The 19,781-nt window shown below is 33.2% G+C and overlaps 2 pseudogenes; one reads left to right on the forward strand and one right to left on the reverse strand.

Annotated features, from left to right (window-relative positions):
* The window catches only part of LOC143410723 (ephrin type-A receptor 6-like), a 41,199-nt pseudogene extending 34,857 nt beyond the window's left edge, over window positions 1-6,342 (forward strand).
* Window positions 6,343-16,144: 9,802 nt separating this feature from the next.
* LOC143410887 (protein ARK2N pseudogene) lies at window positions 16,145-17,241 on the reverse strand (annotated as a pseudogene).
* Window positions 17,242-19,781: the final 2,540 nt, after the last annotated feature.

Raw genomic sequence — 19,781 nt, forward strand, 5'->3', positions numbered from 1 at the left:
GGGTAATATTAAGTTTAATTTTACACTTAAGGAAATTAGAGACATTAAATAAAGTTGCTGTAGGTCATACAGTTAATATGTAAGAAGGCAAGATTCATACAGGGATGGTCAATTGCAGAAACCATCCTTTCAACCAGAGGCTCATGATTAAAATGCTGTTGCATTATTGCTTTGAACAGCTTCATTTGTATCCTTTCAATTCACTTTTTGTTAAAACATTTGGAAGTTTCCGTTTCACCATTATCATTTTATACTTACTTAATTTTTTTCTTTTCACAGTGGGATGCCATCACTGAAATGGATGAACACAATAGGCCTATTCATACTTACCAGGTCTTCAATGTAATGGAGCCAAACCAAAACAACTGGCTTCGAACAAACTGGATCTCACGTGATGCAGCTCAGAAAATTTATGTGGAAATGAAGTTCACACTAAGGGATTGTAACAGCATCCCTTGGGTCTTGGGGACTTGCAAAGAAACCTTTAATCTGTATTATATGGAATCAGATGAGTCCCATGCAATTAAATTCAAGCCAAGCCAGTATATAAAGATTGACACAATTGCTGCTGATGAGAGTTTTACCCAGATGGATTTAGGTGATCGCATCCTCAAACTCAACACCGAAATTCGTGAAGTGGGGCCTATAGAAAGAAAGGGATTTTATCTGTCATTTCAAGACATTGGGGCATGCATTGCCCTGGTCTCTGTTCGTGTTTTCTACAAAAAGTGTCCCTTCACTGTTCGAAACTTGGCCATATTTTCTGATATCATCCCAAGAGTCGACTCTTCCTCTTTGGTCGAAGTACGGGGTTCTTGTGTGAAGAGTGCTGAAGAGCGTGATACTCCTAAACTATATTGTGGAGCAGATGGAGATTTACTGGTTCCTCTTGGAAGTGTATCTGCAGTACAGGATATGAAGAAATTGAGGGTTCTTGCCATGGTAAGGAACATTTAAATAATTTATTTTGCATTTAATTATTTTTTAAAAGTAAACATGCTCTACAATAATTTGAAAATAGTAAACATTTTGATACTGCTCCTAATAGCTAATTACAGAAAAAATCGACTCCTATTATCTATTTGAAAAATGTATAATCTGTTTTTTCTTCCTGGGAAAATGTATCATTTTTATTTTGATAAAGGAGTTAAACACTATGTATTGTGGTTTTCACCTACTTTTATAAAGAATACTAAAATCAACCACAGTAATAAAAACCAATGGGGATTCAAAATAGGATTTGCCTGATGTCCCGGTGTTGGTGGTTTAGAGACACTGTCATGTTGAAACACCATTAAAAAATGATTGCATTTTTCATGTTGAATTATAATAAAAGAATAGTATTTAAGTGTACTTAAAGGGGTAATTCATATGTTTTATTTTTTAAAAAAATAAGCTAGTTTATACAGGTGTTATGTGTTTGAAGGTTGAAGGTTGAGTATTGACCTTTTCAGAAATTAATTTATCCCTTGTTATTATTAAGTACACTTTCCAGCCACATGACACATTAATTATTTATTAAAATAGCAGTATTTGTATAAGTTCCAAGTATTAGGATATATTAATACTCCATAATGCTAGTTAAGTTTAGCATTACACAGGGTTAGATAATGAAAGACCTGTAATTTTAAAAGAGAGACATTTTTCCTTTTTTATATGAAATATCTTATGAGGGTTTATTAATTAATGAATCTATATAAAGATTTTATATACCCTTGATAAAGATCATCTATTCAATTATGTTTGTATGTAGTACTCAAAAACAAAACACATATATAGAAAAAAAGTTATTTTCTTGGTAAACTGTAGCATACTAGAGTTATTTCCTTCTCAGAGATAAATTATATACAGATGTTTGCTGGCAATGCCATATTAAAGTTTTTGACATCTTGGTTGATGCTATATTCACATTCATTAAAAAATTCAGAGAAAATAAATAAGGAAAAAAATACTTGTTTTTATATAAGGGTCATGGGTAATATATAGGAACTTTCAAAGGATTTATCTACTCATAAAATGTTTGGGTTCTTGATTCTTGAAAAGTTTGCTAGAGGCTCCAGTGATCCTCATGTTTTATAGTTGGAGAACATTAATATTAGCATGAAAAGTCAGTAGTGTGTATTTTATAAAGCATGAACTAGTCTTCTTCCACTATTTAATCACTCAAATATATTTCATTCAGATTTATCGATATAGATTGAACCTAAAATTTTTACTCACCTAAAACAAATATTTATAATGGAGCAAAAATAAATCATAAATGATCCTGGATAGATTTATAAAATACTTTACACTTTTTGCTATATTTTTAATACAATATAAATATTTTATACATATGAAAAATTATTCAGTGAATGGGAGGGCAATTAGAACTTGGAATAAAATATACCTAAGGAACCATACTGTTTTGCCACATTTTAAAGTACATAGAAGTTACAGGCTTTGATTGATAAAAATAATCAAATTTTAAAAATATTTTAAAAATTGTTCAATAATCCAAGGATTTATGTGATTAGCTTTTACTATATTTGTATTTTTATGGCATAGACCACAGGATTAAAGTAACCAACCATGATGACTAGATATCTTTTTACTTGACATGCTTGTTGTGTGAAATTTTATTCTTTGTATATGCCCTAATATTTCTTTATTGTCTGGCAAAGGTGATTTTGGACAAATGATAAACATACTCAGATTGTCCAGTGCTTCTGCATGTCTATTTTCATGTCTTGTTATCTTTATTCTAATTTACCTGGTTTCAGAAATATGAGGGAGTTGGGATAGTATAAATGTTCATCATCTTCTTGTACTATATGCCAGAAACTATAAGGATTGAACTTGAATTTTATGTCCATGGCTTACTAAGTTTGAAATAAGTTTTTGTATCTATTTGTTATTTTGTAAGACTGAAAATAACCACATATGGTTTTAATTAAATATAAGGACATGCTGTTAGCAAAGAAAAGGGAATTTGAGTGGATGCAGAGACTAATTTTTTTATTTGTTCTAATTACTTTCTCATGACGTTAGAATGCATAAATGGAGTGTAATTTCTCATTCTTCTGGTTGTACATGTTGTAGAATCATGCCGGTCATGTAATTATATGTGTACATATAGTAATGATGTCTTATTCATTCTACTATACTTACTACATCTATACCCCGCCTTCTCCCTTCACTCCCTCTCTACATAATCCAAAGTACCTCTATTTTGCCCTAACCACACCATTCCCCTTATTGTGAATTAGCATCCACATATCAGAGAAAACATTTGGCCTTTGGTATTTTGGGATTGGCTTACTTCACTTAGCATGATATTTTCCAGCTCCATCCATTTACCAACAAATGCCATAATTTCATTCTTAAGGCTTTGTAATATTCTATTGAGTATATATACCATATTTTCTTTATCCATTCATCTGTTGAACGTCATATAGGTTGGTTCTATAGTTTAGCTATTGTGAATTGAGCTGCTAAAAACATGGATGTGGCTGCATCAGTATAGTATGCTGATTTTAAGTCTTTTGGGTATAAACCAAGGAGTGGGATAATTGAGTCAAATGGAGGTTCCATTTCAAGTTTTCTGAGGAATCTCCTTCTGCTTTCTTTATGGTTGCAACTATTTGCAGTCCCATGAGCAATGTATGAGTTTACCTTTTCCCCCACATCCTAGCCAACATTTATTGTTGCTCATGTTCTTGATAATTGCCATTCTGACTTGAGTGAGATGAAATCTTAGTTTTGATATGCATTTCTCTAATTCCTGGAGATGTTAAACTTTTTTTCATATAGTTGTTGATCTATTGTATTTCTTCTGTGAAATGTCTGTTCAGTTCCTTAGCACATTTATTGATTAGGTTATTTATTTTCTGGTGTTGAATTTTTTATATATATCCTGGAGATTAACATAGAGACCCATTTTTAAACTTTTTATTTGTGACAGCATCCTATTTTCTGTACAAATTATTTGCTTACAATTCTGTAGTCAGGATATCTGGACTAGGTTCATGGGGTGGTTCTTATTTGGTCTTAAATACAACTAAAGTTATTTGAAGATTTATCAGAGCTGGATGTCTAAGAATGGCTTCATACACTTATAATTCTATATCTAGGATCTTTAAAGTTCTAAGGTTGCTTACTGTCTACATCCTAATTATACTCTTTTAGAGTGTTTTATTTCAGATACTTATTCTAGTATTTTTCTTTATTGGTATGTATATTAAAAGTGATTATTCCCAATAGTATTCAAGTGACTTCACAATTGGGCCCTGTTCTGTTCTTTTCCTAGCCTTGGATAATTCTGTGTGCTATTCTATTTTTATTATTTTTGAAACTTTTCTGTGCTTTTCCTGTCCCTTTTTTTCATATTTTATTTAGCTGCTCAGTGCCCTTTTCTTCCTTTTTCTGCAATGGCATTTTATTGATCCTCCGAAGTGTAGCAGAAATGTCCTATGTCTGGGTTTTCAGTGAGTTAACAGCTCTCTTCTCTATGTTAATAGTTTTTACTAATTGTTTATTTGCCTGTTTAACCTGGCTATCAGATAAAAGAAGTGTATTTCAACCTTGCCTGTGTAATAAAGGGTAGGAAACTGGTTGATGGGAATGTTTCTGTGGCACTGAGTGTGGACTCTCCTGAGTAAAGGTTTAGCTTCTGGTGGAGCTGCTCCCTGCACTGTTTATCCTCATCTATGAAACAAGAAAGCTCCTTTCAGGGAGGGTTTCAGTATTATAGATCTGGAAGGCCTTAGAAAGTACTGTCATCTGTCATTTTATGACTGGGCACTAAATTACTAAAAAACAGAGCTCCCTTTTCTGGGGCCTACAGTAGTGACCAACCCTAGACTGAGAATTGAAGCTCAGATGTTTCTCCTATGAGCTGTTGTGAGTTTTTCCTTTCTTTTTTCCTCTATTCTCCCCTTCCTTCCTCTCTACCTTTCTTCCTCTCTCTTCCAATCAGTGGTGCTCTTACTTTGTATTAATATTTCCTGTCTGCCAAGCCCAAAATAATGGAGGTCTGTTACACATTATTTAAGACCCCTTTCAAGCTGTTGTTTATTTTCTGTAGTCCAATATACTTATTGTTAGGACAGAATTGACACATCCATTCTGAAATTTAGGCTACCAAGAATAATGGAAAAAATACAGATTTATGTGGAACTTTGCAGATAAAGATCACAAATAAAAAAATTTACAGTGAAGCTTTGTATACTTTCATAATTTGCTTGAATTAATTTGAGAGCTCTATGCAGTAGACACAATAAGGTGGTTTAAAGTTGAATAAATTGATATATATCTATATTATCTGTATCTACTGAATGATATATAAGTACCATGTTTATATAATTCATTATTGTATTGTATCCTAAAGAATTATATCACTGAATGTTTGAATTAGTGATGCCTTTCTCCAATATTAAGGCACATGTAGATCCAAATTCTAGAAGCACAAAATGAGAAGTATTCTTATCCTTGTAGTATCAATCAAGTTTAAATAAAAACTTTATTATGGCAAATATGATAAATTTAAAACAAAATGCAAGGATATAGGTTACTGTATTGTACCTAACAAGCATTATTATAATTTTGGCTTACAAATCAATTTATTTTTGATAAATATTTTAATTCTATTTCATAAGTTCCTAAGTGAAACTGTCACACTGGGCATATTGATATTAGACATATAATTTGTAACTTATTTATTTTACTTAATGTCAATTCTTGTTAAGGATTTGAATTAAAAATGAAGTTGATTGGACTAGCATTGGAAATGCTAATTTACATCAAATAGTCTTTCACTTTAGATATCTAAGATTATTTTAAGACTATATAAGAAATGACTGGATATGACATGCAAAGTTGAATGCAATTTTTGTTCACTTTTCTGAGTCCTAAAGTGACATGAATCCCTAATAATCTCCTCTGGAACATTAATTTAAGATAATCTCATTAAGGTTGTAGCATTTCTACTTTGAGTTAAATAAAAATTGACAATTATCTGCATCACCTAAAAAAATTTTTTTAAATAAGAAATGTCAGTTTAAGTTTAGAGTTTTATATCTGTTGGGCATACATACATACTACAAGTATAGTTTCTTTAAGTATAACATGATATGATTAAATAATATTTAGCTATGGAAATTATAGTTCTAAGACATTGAGAATTTTTCAAAACCTTTGCTTTTTTGAAGAACATGCTTTTATTTGTTTATTTTCTTTCTAGTGCTGCTTTACAATTCAGGAGGAAAGGATGGTGGCATTTCTCAGACCATTGCACTATTGTGCATAGAGGTGAATGGGATATACAAGGCCTTTAGTGACTTAGCTATTGATTTGATCTTCTGAAGAGTGTTGTTATTAAGGCTTCATGGCACAGTCCTCTGCTGCAGTTCAGAAACATTTATACTCTGAGTTTATGATCTTCTGTCTAATCATGTTATCAAAGATGACTGTGGAAGCAGAAAGCATAAAGACGTTTGAGAGGCGAGGATTTGCTGGCATTAAATAAGGGGGTTTGAGGATATGATGAAAAGCTGGAAGGTGAGATTTGGATCAGAAAAAAAAGGGCAGACTTACTGGCCCAAATAGTATTTTTGTTTTCGAAAGGCTTTCACATAGTAAATATAAACTCTTGCAATATGAACTTCGATTCCAAACAAAGCTGATTTGTCATGAAGCAATTCCAGGCTTTTGGCTGACTTGAGAAGAATATGAAATCAAGAAGTTTAAAGGAATCTAAAAATAGAAGGAATTATTGCTAAGTGAGACACAGTAAAGGTGAATAATTACATTATTCTTTGTTCTTTATCACAATTTTAAAAATAGGTCAAAATATAAACTGTCTTGAAATGAAAATATTTATGAACTTATTTAAATAATATTTAACATTAATTTTACTCCCTATATTGTTTTTCTGGCTTGAAAACTATAAATTATGTTTTATAGGGGTTATGCTTAAATTTTAAAATATTTTGAGCACATATATTTCTGGAAAGGGATAAATTGATCTAATATCTGTTCTTTTTCCAAGCATGAACTACCTTGCAACACACTGGAATTGTGACTTTCCTTGTGAATATTGCCTAGAATTTTATTTTATCTTTAAAACACACACACACACACACACACACACACACACACACACACATTATTAGCTGTGTGGAGTCAATACTTAGTTACACAAAGACATACTAACACTTTTTAAACTCATCACCTTTATGAATGTCTCCTTTTCTTTTCACTTAAGTATATTCTTTGGTAGTTCTTTTGGCAGGATTCTATGAGTGGATATGCTCTTTAATGGATATCTAAAAATATCTTTAGGGCTGTGAGTGTAGCTCAGAGGTGGAGCACCTGTTAGGCCCTGGATCCAATCTGCACCTCCTAAAACACATGCACAAAAAGCCCTTTGTTTTCCTTCCCTGCTCAGTGATTGCTTATTTGGTCATAGAATACTAGGTTAGAATTGTTTTTTCTTGAGTACTCTGAAAAAAGTACTCCTTTTCTATGACAATGTGCTGCTTAATGATGTGCTGCTGTCCTGACAGTTATTACTCCTGAGATCTTCTGTAGGATCTGTATTTGCTATTCTTCATTTTCAGGATGATGTATCAAGATGTGTGTTTACTTTTCCTCCTGCTTATTGTGGGTTTTTTTTTGTGTGTGTGTGTGTGTGTGTGTGAGGGGTATTGCTTTCTTCTGTTTTTTCTAGAATTCTTATTAAGATTTTTTGAACACTTTCACTCTATCCTCTTTGAAATTCTATTTTGAATATTTCAGTCCCAGTACCAATTTTCATGAATTTTCACTTTTGACACCACCTAGATAAGAGTTTATTGTATCTATTGAGGCATTTTTACCTTCATTGGTTTTAATTTTTTTGATTCTCTTATTGTTTCTGCTCTGCATACTCTGTTTTGTAATTCCTTTCTCTCTTTTATGGATTTATATTATTTCTGATAGATTTTCAAATCATATTGAAATAGATTTTGAGTCAAAATTAATTTCCTCATTTTTATTGAGGATATTGACCATATTTCTAAGCATTTTTGTCTATAATGTCCTTTGGATTTCTAACATAGGCTAATTTGTCTGGGAATTTCACATTCTGTTTTCTTTACTTTTTTTTTCCTTTTCCTTTGTTGATTTATTAGTTGCATCAGCCCAGTCCTTAAATACAGAAAAAACTTAAGAGGCATAAGAAATTTACCAAAGAATTTGTATTAGTATCCTGGTTGACAGGTGGGTAGTACCCCTTCATGCAGTGACTTGGGGACCAGACTTCTTGCATTTCTTAAAGCAGCTATCCCTGAGAGCTTGGAAGTGGTCTGTGTCCAGCTCAGAGACTGTAGGAAGCACACGTTCCTTTTAATCAATTCGTATTTGAAGAGATACAGATTTCTTTCTATAACAAACCAACAGTAAGAATTAATACATGACCAAACCTGGCTGTAAATAGGGAGTAGGATATTCTTAAATGATGTCCCTGCTCAGTTATCACTTTTCAACAATAGTTTCCAACCATGGATGAGAAAGTCTAAATTTTTCTATAAAATTGTTCATCTTTGAAACAGTCTGCCTACTCTCTTACAAAATGGACACACTCATCTTCATATGTCTGATAATGCAGTGTTTTATCTATCTGGTTTAAATATGTCTTCTTGTCATCTGCGGATGCACAAATAAATGACAAGCCATCTATTACTAACATAAAATATATGATAGTGTAAAAAAAATAAAATATTCCCAGGAAGAAAGGGGAATAATGCTGGAGGATGTGTTAAGTGACTAAATGAGATACAGGAAGGTAAACGCACAATGTTCTCTCTCCTATATGGATATTTAAAAACAAAATACTTGGAATATATAATAGTGATTACTAGAAGCAGGGAAGAATGGGGGGAAGAAGAATAAAGCAAACTTTGGTAACAGGTACCTAAACACAATCAGAAAGAAGTTCTAATCTTCTACAGCACAGTGGGGTGTCTGCAATTCATAGTAAACTTACATATTTTATGTGTAACTACTAGAGTGGATCTCAATATCTTCAAACACAAAGTAATGACAAGGAGATGGAAATCTTGATTACATTGATTTGATCAGTACATACTAAATGTATTGAAATAATCACATTTTGCTACACAAGTATATCCAAATTATGTTAATTTTTTAAAAAAATGTTAATAGAGATGGAAATATTAATTTTCCTAATTTTATTATTTTATAATATATACATGTATTAAACTATTAAACTGTACCTCATAAATGTGTAGAATTAAAAATAAGTCAAATGAGGAAAAGGGGAACACACAGATGTGACTGCACCTTAGCAATGGTGGACCCTATGGGGCAGGCACTATGAGGTTCTGAATGCTGATTCAGTGGTATACTATTATCCATTGTCCTCAGTGTCTCCTGGCTCCACTTTGTGAGTTTTTTTTTTTTTTAATCATCATAACCATTTCTGATATATTGAAGGGCGAGCAGCTTTTATCGTAATGCTCATCCATTTCTGTAATGCACGAATTGTTTTACTCTGTAGCCTCTTTTAGTCTAGACTCATGATTTGTTGGCAGTAAGATTTCCTAAAATTCATAGCATCCTTTTGATATATTTGTCAATTCTATGTGCCAGAATCCACATACCAAGTCCATAGCTGTTAGATGTGCTCCATTTATTAACTTACCCATTTGCTGCTTTACTCAAACTCCTCCTTTAACTTAATGCAGCTAAGTTCGGGTCATCTTAAACACTATTTTTCTTATTTTTTTCTGTTTGATATTGAAAAAAAATCATCCTTTATCATCCTGAATCAACTCATGTTCAATTCTTTCCAGTTTTCCTTTTTTTGTTTTTGTTTTTGCTCTTCTTTCCACTAGCAGCATAGCTAATTATTGCCTGGGCTCCTCTCTTCCTGAAAGTATCTTCTTAAACATATATCAAGTAACATTCTACACACACACACACACACACACACACACACACACAGAGACACACACACAAATACACACACACAAACACACACACACAAACACACACACACACACACACACACACACACACACACACACACCATACTCTTAGCCTGCTTTCCAGCTCAAGATTTTTCCAAAAATATTATTATTACATAATAGAGGTTTGCATTTATTTAGCCTCCTCTTAAGTTTACTATATCGCTAGCCCCCTGATTACTGAGCTTAATGTCATAGTTCAAGTTTTTTTTTAACATGTCAGTTGAAGGTCATAGCCATATGTATTTTCAATACTTGAGTTAGGGTACTACTTAAGAGCTCAGGTAACAAAATCAAATTCTAAATCCTAGAATCTTAATATACAGAAGTTTGTTTTTCATTCACATAAGAATTCCACGTGTGCCTGGTTTCCAAAGCATACATTTTTCATCTCCATTATCATCTATGGCCTTCCAATGAATGTAAAACTAACCACATAGAAGACACAACTGTTTCTTAAAAGTCTTGGCATACATGTGTTATATAAGCTTGACAAAGTCATGATAGCACACTTGTAAAAGTTATATAATTAACAAGGTAAAGGTTCTGAGTGCAAGTAGCAATATTAAGCTCCATCCAGTGCAGGTAATAGAGAATTATCTTTTTTGATCATCCAACAAGCAGTTAACACATGTATAAATGTTCCTTGAAAACACAAACTGAATTGAATATACATTCCTAATTAAACATTAAAAGTCATTTTTATAAATTTAACCTCTTTTCCATAGCAATAAGTAGGATTCAAGTCTTTTGAAGAAAGTGTGATTATTTCCATGTACAACCCACAAATAGCACCAGGGAACAGTTGGAGTAAATTGCTCACTAATATATTTTGTTGTGCATTGAAGGTTTAATGTCAAACCTTTACCAAAGAAAACTGTCTTAATTTTATAAAAATGCAGTATAATATAATTGTAAAATATTGTACTTAATAAATATGTGCATATTAAAGAGTAAATGATAATCATCATACTAATAAAATTAATAATGTATTCCTGTATAACTAATAAAATTATGATAATTATAAAACTTAGGGGATGATTTGAAGTTATACGTTCTTTTTTCTCTTAATATTTTATTTAATATAAAAAGTTTTTTAAATTTTTTAATTTATCTATGACAGTGGGATGCATTACCATTCTTATTACACATATCTCTGGTTGTAAACAAAGTATATTTACACCAATTCATGTATTCATACATGTACTTTGGATAATAATGTCCATCACATCCACCATCATTTCTAACCCCATACCTCCTCCCATACCCTCCCACCCTCTTCCCTATCTAGAGTTTGTCTATTCCTCCCATGCTTCCTCTCCCTACCCCACTATGAATCAGCCTCTTTTTATCAGAGAAACCATTCAGCATTTGTTTTTTGGGGGATTGGCTAATTCACTTAGATTTATTTTCTCTAACTCCATCCATTTACCTGAAAATGCCATAATTTTATTCTCTTTTATTGCTGAGTTATATTCCATTGTGTATATATGCCACTTTTTTTTATCCATTCATCCACTGAAGGGCATCTAGGTTGGTTCCACAGTTTAGCTATTGTGAATTGTGCTGCTATAAACATTAGTGTGGTTGTGTCCCTGTAGTATGCTGTTTTTAAGTCCTTTGGGTACAGATCAAGGAGAGGGATAGCTCGGTCAAATGTTGGTTCCATTCTCAATTTTCCAAGAAGTCTCCATACTGCTTTCCATGTTGACTGCACCAATTTGCTCCCACCTGCAGTGTACGAGTGTACCTTTCCCCCACCCCACATTCTCGCCAACACTTATTGTTGTTTGTCATCATAATAGCTGCCATTCTGACTGGAGTGAAATGAAATCTTAAGAGTGGTTTTGATTTGATTTGCATTTCTCTAGTGATGATGAACATTTTTTTCATATATTTGTTGACTAATTGTATATCATCTTCTTGTAAGTGTCTGTTCAGGTCCTTGACCCATTTATTCAGTTATTATTATTATTATTATTATTATTATTATTATTATTATTATTATTATGTTTAGTTTTTTGAGTTCTTGATATACCCTAGAGATTAGTGCTCTATCTTATGTGAGAGGGGTAAATATTTGCTCCCAATATGTAGGTTCTCAATTCACCCCACAGATTGTTTTTTTTTTTGTTGAGAAGAAACTTTTTCTCGTGAGTCCATCCCATTTATTGATTCTTGTTTTTAATTTTTGAGCCAAAGAAGTCTTATTAAGGAAATTGGGGCCTAATCCCACATACATAACTAAAAAAATATGATAATTATAAAATATAGGAGCTGATTTGAAGTTATATGTTTTTTCTCTATATTCAGAGCTAGCATTGAAACTACAGTGGTATGATGGATTGCATATATTCTTTTTTTTCATTGTTTAAATACACTCTATTTTATTTTCTCTTAAATAGTTTAACCTTTATGCTACAGACTTATTTCAAAAAACAGAAAATCTTATCTTGCACCAAAAAATATATATATAACACTGTTTTATTATTTTTTCTCCAAAGACCATTAAATACTAAATGGAAACAAAAACTAAATAATGAATGTAACGAACCAAATTTCATTTTAAAAACTAGAGTTGCACATTTGAAAACATTACTTCTACACAATGATTTGTCGTCACTGCATCAAGTCCACGCTCACACCCCAGCAACAGCAGATCTGTTAATTGCCAAGTGCATTGGTTCCTAGCCATACAATGGCTGACATTTCGAGTTCACTGTAAGGGGAGTAAAAGGTTCGATGACCTTGTACTCTTTTTAAAACAAAACAACAACAAAAATATTTCCTAGTTATCCAGTGATTTTTTTTTAAGATCTCTACCCTTTAAAATTTATTAAAATAATAAGAAGTGCTGTTTTAAATAAAATGAAAAATTACAACAGCATTGGACTAAAATACGTGATTATTTTAAACAAACAGTGCACAATATGAGGAAGTTTGGTTAGGGTGCAATCATTTTTATATATACACATACTGGAGAACAGGGATTAGGGGCTCTGTTCTTTGCCTTTATGAAAACAAAAAGATTAAAAGACAAAACTGTGTCCCAAGCTTTTTCAAAAACCTTGTACGTGGTATAAAAAAAGCAGGCAACACGATTATTTTAAGTTATATATGGTGTTAATCTGCAAAAGTAAAGATGAACAAATGGCTAAATTATCAAATTATATGGTTTGTGTTCACAACTGGTAACAACAAAAACAGTTTATGGGATGCTCAATTGTAAATACTGAAGTCCACTCAGTCTGGCCCCACCATCAAAATGAAAAGACAATTACTGGTAAGCAGCAATTTAAAATTACAGGGCAATCATGATGATGCAATAGCTAGATTGCTGGTCTATTTTTTCAAATTGGAGGGGCAGAGAATTTAACCAAGTTGGTGGGATCAGCCAATCTATGACCCAGCTGTACGACTGTAACAGAGATATTACTTTGAACAAAGAACTACTTACATTACCAAATGCAAAAGTTTGGTTAAGAAAACGATTCCTTTAAAAGAAATTTCAAATGTAATGTGAGTTGGGTATCAAAGAATTTTATCACTAATACCTTGCCTGAAACCACATCTCCACTCTTCTAGAAATAGCAATGAATGAAGAGCCGAAACATCCTCTAGTTGTTAGGTGGAAAAGTCCCAACCTAATAGGTAGGGGGAAAAGCTCACTGCCTCTAACATCCCTTCCCTTTCCCTTTTTGCATCTTAATGCTTAAATCTCTGCTCTGGTAGATCAGGAGAGGTAATGAAGAAGCTGGAAACAGAACAAGTGAGAAAAAAACTGCAACCTAATGTAAAAGCAAAAGGTCAGAAAAGGGCTTGGTTGCAGTTCAACTTCTTCCCCAATCCACAGTGCACAAAGCACACCAGAAAGTATTCTTCTTAGAGGATGACTATTAGGGGTTAAAGAAAATGTGTCATGGGAAATAACTGGACAAAACATACTATTAACATTAAAATAGATAATACGAGAAACATTCTTTAAAATGGGGCTGTGACCTGATACTGGGGGGGAAAATAAGCTGCAAGAACTTCAAGTTATATACTCCACTCTACTCTTTTCCCAATGATTTTCCTGGAAAACACAGACCAGAAATTGTACATTTCTGCTTTGTCTAGTATTTTAATTCAAGTAAAAAAAAATGTATAACAGTAAAATTCAATAAATTAATCCTAAAGTAAGATGTGAAGGTCCAAGGATACACCAGTAGTAAATCTTCAGAAGGTCCTGTTTCACTCTGGCCTCTGGGTCTTTGGTTTTTGTCTAGGATTACAGCCATGTGAAAGAATGATACATGAGGTGCTAGAATTGGAGGTTCGTGATCTTAAAGGCCTGACCAATTAAAAGTAGGTTGGAAAAAAATCAAAAGTTGGAGAAGAACAGAGGCCAGATCAAATGAGAGGCTAATAGAAAAATCAAAGAACACATGCTGAAGTACATTTCTGTAGAAAAAGGGGCATACAGAAGAACTCAAGTAACAGGAAGTAGCGTAAAGGAATAAAGTTGTCTTTATATTTAAAAAAAGGAAGAAAAGGCCAGGCAGGTAGAGCCAGGCAGACTATGATGCATGCACATGTAAGCCGTGCCTTCATTCATCTCAGGGCTTCCATGCACCCACCCTGCACAGTGCTTGGTGCAGAGCAGGCACTTGGTAAATGTGTGTTCACTGAATGGAAACTGAAAACGGCAGATCTCATGGTCTTATGATCAGTAAGAGCTACCAAGGTATTTGGGGAAAAAAGCAAAGGGCATAGGAACTTCATATCATAACAATGGAAACAAAAAACAATTTAGGAAGCAAACAAAAACACTGAAAAACAAAAGGTGAAGTCTTCTGAGCCAATATTACTTCACACCTCCCTGTGCACAATACATAGTGTTCTAACTCTAGGTATTGCTTTTAAAATAATTCACTAGTATCTACATGTTATAGGAAAAAAGGTAGTAACTAATGCCACAAAACTCCAATGCTGGCATTTCCTGAATTCCCTGAAGTTTCAACTACCCTTTGCTATTATTACTTTTTGATACTGTGAGACTTACAGTGCCATTAATATGGTTTGCACTGACTTCTTATGTCTTGTTTTTTCTTATGATATATATATATTTTAGAAGGTAGAGAAAAAAAAACCCAAATATGATATCAGGTCCAGTTCAGCATAGGTACTGAAACAGTTGTCATACATGCCTTATGGAGAGATCAGCTTTGAAAGAAGGTACTTTTCTCTCAAGACTTGCAAGCGCCTGAAGACTCAGAAGCCACACAGTTTTTCATAGACTTTCTAGGTAATAGTTTTCTAAGTTCTCCCATTATTTTAATAAATCAGGGGAAAAAGTTAAAGAAAAAAGACTTTCCCACTGATCTCTCAATACTCTCTCAACATGCCCAGAAAACCTCTTGATGGTTACCAATCCACAATGCCTCTGCTCCAAAGGAGACATTCTTTAAAACATTATGAATTATTGCAGCAAGGAGACTAAATAAGTCACCTTAACAGTATTTAGAAATACAAAGGGGCATGTCAATTATTTGTATTGTGAGGAAGTCAACCAGGAGTAAAGTCAGGAAAGAAGGCAGAAGACTTAAGCTGAAAGAACAAAACACTTGTAATACTTCTGTCTTCTATTTTTAAGGACAGATTTTAAAATACATATGCCCTATCAGGTGCCAATAAGGACCTGAGTGATACGTGTGCGAATGCCCTAACGTGGGAGTGACAATGAAGTGGGCAGATAGTGGTCAAGTCTAGATATTAATTTCATTATACAGAAAAATAAATACAAGATTCAGAAACTGAAACACTTTACTTGGCAATTAAACTATTATTCTAAAAGGAAAGCAACTTTCCTAAGATTAAAAGTCACCAAGTAAAATGAAGTTATCTAATGAAATTCATCATTTTCATATTCCTACTGAGGGAAAGAAGAAATTATTTTCTCTGTGATTAGTTATTTTCCTAAGTGACTTCTTTTAATTAAAAAAAAAGTGTGGAGAGGTTTCCATGAGTTTCAATTCTACAAATGTCACAAACAGCTTCTGAAGCTGAAGCTATGACAATGAACTTCTGTGTCACAAAGAAGAGGAGGAAGTGGAAAGTAGAAGGAAACAGTGCAGAGGAAACACAGTGACATTGTATTACAGTAGGCATTTATGCCTGCTATCCTCATCCAAGGTAAGATCAACAACTTCTGCTGGTGAAGCCCAAGTCTGCTGGGGGTGTCACAGTAGTCCATGACTGTTTTTGCCGGGTGATAACATACTGTGTGCCAGAGCCATGTTTCCATGAAGAAACACTCTGAATCACACCCCCTCCAGGATGAACACACCTCGCATGTTCCTGAACACCCACAATCTCTACTTCACTATCTGAAGAGGCAATATTAATTTCTTCATTAAGTGGTGCATTGCCAGCAGATGTTTTGTCACTTGCTAGGAATCCTGGATCCAAGTGACCTGGTATCTCTGCAGTGATTGTCTTGCTGCTCCCTGAAACCTCTTCATCATCATCTTGTACTTGAGTCACAAGTCAGGTCACTGTCACTGCTACTACTGTCCTGCAGCAAGTTGCACTTCTTTCTCGCAGCAGCCTCCCATTTCTGCCTCAGTAGTCTGATCCGCTCCTTATGCTTTTGGCTCCAATGACCTTTAACCTTGGCAACTCCGCCACTCTGTTTATCACTGGATTGCCGGTTTTTCTTGGCAGCCATAGTAGATGTTTCACTTTCAGAATGGGATCGCCTAGACTTATGCCCAACTGTGGCACCAGACACTCCAGAAGGGTCTCCTTCCACTGCTGTTTCTGCCTGGGAGGGTTCATTTTCTTCTGCAGAAGACAATGTATCAATGTATCTGAATCAGCCAGGTGACCACTAGGGGAAGGGGAAAGCATGCAATGATTAGAGGAGTCACTCTCATAAACTCGACCAGTTGTTGGCTTGTCACTCTCTGTGGATGCTAATTGAGACTCAGAAGAGTCTCTTCTCAGTTCCATCAACAAGCAAGGCATTGAAGAAAGAACTGCAGAATCTGCTACACCATCTTTCTGAACTTGAGATTCTAGTTCTACAGATCCATCTTCCTCCTTGGCTGTCTCTTGTTCAGATGTTTTCAGTGGGACTTCAGACTCAATGAGTTCTTCAACTTTTCCCACTGCCTCTTCCATCTTCATTTCAGAATTTCAAGTTAAATCATGGAGCAGAGTCTAGGAAACGATATCAAAGATGCAACAGGAAAGCAACCCCCTCCCGAAGGTTTCTCGATGCTAGCGAAATCTGAATCCTTGAATCACTCCAGCAGGAAGCCGGCTCCCTTCTCTACCCACTTTTCCTCGGAAGTCATCACATTGGCTTGGGGAGACCAGGCTGTGCTCCTCTGGTGCCGTGGCACCAACATCCTGTTCAAGTTTCTGCTCGGGAACCTTGCGAGCCTTCGCATATTTCTATATGAACATTGAATAAGTTATTTTAGGATATTCTCACATCTAAGCTCTATAGAAGTATACTTAGAAGAACTACAGAGTTTAAATTTCCAGTAATAGAGTATATAAAAACCAATGTAAAAATTGATAGAGAAAAAGGGATAGGTGGTTCAGGGTTTAAGAATAAGGTATATGATATAAATACACTTTAAATGTTTATTTAAGATAAATTGTATCTTTTATGCAAAAAGAGCATTTTGATTTTGGTTATAGCTACAATTACTACTATTTTCTGGAAGAGTATTCTGAAGGTAAATATATGTGTGTGTGTGTGTGTATATATATATATATATATATATATATATATATATATATATATATATATCATATAAAATATATAAATATGTATTGTATATAAAATAAGAGTATATATTATGGTGATGGGGAGAGATTCTTATTTTAGAGTTCTTTGAGACAGTGACATAATACAATTTTAAAAAATTTCTTGTGTTCTCAGTTATGCCTGTGGCCTTTTAAAGAAGAAATTTTTGTACTTGATTTTTCTTCTATTTTGGTGTGTAGTACTTTACAAGGAAAATTTTTACTATTATTTATAATTTTCCATCATGATTTTGTGTGAAAAATAAATTTTGATAACTGATTACTATTTTCAATCTGAATTTAGTAGAAACCATCTGTTTTGAGAATGAGTCTCAATAAATATGGAATTACTACAAATGTTAGTCTATAACTAGAAAAGGTAATCTCAGTTTTAAAAGCATGAAAAACCATGGTACAGTGATAAGTTTAGAGGAATTGAGATTTCCAGTTTCTTGTTGTTCTACAAAGACTATCACCACATAAAGAAGGATGGAATAGCAACAACTGATGGCAACTTGGGGAGCATAAAATCTGTTTCATCTTCAGCAGTTGACAAGGAAAAAGCATGATTAATTCCCATTATTTGATAATATTAAAAATAACTACAGTAAAAAATCATGAAGATCTCTTGAAAGATGTTAATCTTTTGTGTTGGACAGAGATAATTACCCATTGTCTTGGACAGAATTCTATAATAGAATCATAGTACTTTTGGTCATTTTCTTAAAATGATTAATATCCCTTCATTTCTTTGTCTTACTTCTAATATTCCTCTGAAGTTAGCTGCTATACAGGATTGGCTATTTTGTATCCAAATGAACCAAAGAAGCCAATGTTCTTTGTATCAATGTTGACTAATTATTTTAATTCAATTAAGTATAAAAAGATTAGTTAATTTGTTAAACTTTGAAATTGCAATAAATGGATTATGTAAGAGCTTATTCTCAATTAATTTAATAATTGCATTATGACCAAGAGCCTACTCTTTTTAAAGTCTAATTGAATGTAGGTGTATTCCATGTAATTATAGATTGTTAATGTGAACCAATTTGCCATGCATATGAAATTCTATATTTAATTATGTAATTTTCAAAATTATCCTATAAAATAAATAGCAAATAACACACACTACTGAGGCAAATTATTGATAGTTTTCATATTTGATCATAAGTTCCTTTATTTTTATTTAGATGACCATTAAATTTCCCTACTTACCTATTCATGAATATGTCATATATTAATGTATTCTCTTAATTGACCCATATTTGATTCATAGAATAACTTGGTCTTGATGAAATATTGCTTTAATGTTAAATTATATATATTCTTTATAGAAAATCTGGATGAACATATTCAAACTAATGCAGTGAATCACAAAATTGTTATTAGTGATGTAAAAAAGAGTAAAATAATTAGGTTATTGAGTTCTTGGATGAGAAATTTAGATATTTGGAAGATACAAATGTTAATTGAGAATTATGAACAAATCACATTCAATTGGTACTGTTATGGTATTTGCCATTTGAATCTTTGTTCTTCAAACAGAATTCCTTCGTTTCTTTCTTCCAATATTCCACATATCCTAGGATACATATGCAAAATCTTAATAGATATGGAGTAGATTATTTGATTTATCCCTCCTTCCATTGAGGGTTTCTTTCTTTCTTTTTTTTTTTTTTTTTTGGTGTGTGTGTGTGTGTGTGTGTGTGTGTGTGTGTGTGTGTGTATGTTAATGATGGATATCTGGCTTCCATTGGAAGGCAGTATGATTTTTGAAACAGATGCTAAACACAATTAAATGATCTGCTTATCATTTAATAATTATCATACCAACAATGAAATGCTAAAGAGAGTTCAACCTTTGGAATGTCTTTTTAAATGAATATTACTTCAAAGGGCTAATGACCAAAATATGTAAGAATTGTAAAAGGAGAATGTGGTACTACTTTGAGAGAATTCTCCTTAATGTAATAG

This window comes from Callospermophilus lateralis, chromosome 11 (assembly GCF_048772815.1).
Source record: "Callospermophilus lateralis isolate mCalLat2 chromosome 11, mCalLat2.hap1, whole genome shotgun sequence".
In the NCBI taxonomy this organism is placed as follows: domain Eukaryota; kingdom Metazoa; phylum Chordata; class Mammalia; order Rodentia; family Sciuridae; genus Callospermophilus; species Callospermophilus lateralis.